The sequence below is a fragment of the Corvus kubaryi genome, unplaced genomic scaffold, assembly GCF_017639235.1.
Source record: "Corvus kubaryi isolate FWS band 111438036 unplaced genomic scaffold, C.kubaryi_AGA036_p1.0 37103, whole genome shotgun sequence".
Lineage (NCBI taxonomy): Eukaryota > Metazoa > Chordata > Aves > Passeriformes > Corvidae > Corvus > Corvus kubaryi.
In genome coordinates, this window is record NW_024581029.1 from 512,270 (window position 1) to 512,876 (window position 607).

At 63.1% G+C, this 607-nt stretch overlaps 1 protein-coding gene across 1 annotated transcript in view; it reads right to left on the bottom strand.

Annotated features, from left to right (window-relative positions):
• The window catches only part of SPTBN1 (spectrin beta, non-erythrocytic 1), a 116,709-nt gene extending 116,424 nt beyond the window's left edge, over positions 1 to 285 (bottom strand). The window contains exon 1 of the mRNA XM_042021064.1: positions 107 to 285. The gene's annotated coding sequence lies outside the window, so the exon portion shown is untranslated. The remainder of the gene's footprint in view (positions 1 to 106) is intronic.
• Between the last annotated feature and the right edge of the window lie 322 nt (positions 286 to 607).

Below are 607 nucleotides of genomic sequence, written 5' to 3' on the forward strand. Positions count from 1 at the left end.
GGACAGCGCGGGAGGAGCCCCCGCCCCGCGCCCCTGCCCTGCGGCGGCCCTGCGGCGCGGGGGGCTCGGCACGGCACGGCCCGCACCGCCCGGGGCGCATCCTCACCTGCTCCTGCTGCTCCGGCTCCTGCTGCTGCTCGGGCCTGCTCTGTGCTCACTCCAGGTCTTCCCCCTCCGCCGGCCCTCGCTCCCAGCCTCCCGTGGGTGTTATCCAGCCGCTCCCGGCTCCCCTTCCCTTCTCTTACATTTATTTGGTTATTGGGTCTCTCCAGCCTCCTCGCTCCTCCTCCTCTGACACCCTCTCCTATCGCAAAGACAATGTTGGCTCGCCCCCAGCATCCATTTCCTCTAGTGCTACTCTCCCTCCCGCTGCTCTGTCATTCCTAGTGGAAACCCCATCCCGGGTTTGACTTCCTCCACTGCAGTCATCCTCTCCTGCTCCAGTCCTGCCACCTTCCCACGTAAACAGCCTCCCTTTGCCAGTGCAACCGAATCCTAGAACCCAAGCCCAGCTGTCCTTCTGCCACACTTTCCCTTTTCCTCTTTTCCTGGGCAGGATTTTACCTGTCTTTCCAGAGAAAACTGCTGTCCCACAGCCAGTGTGCCT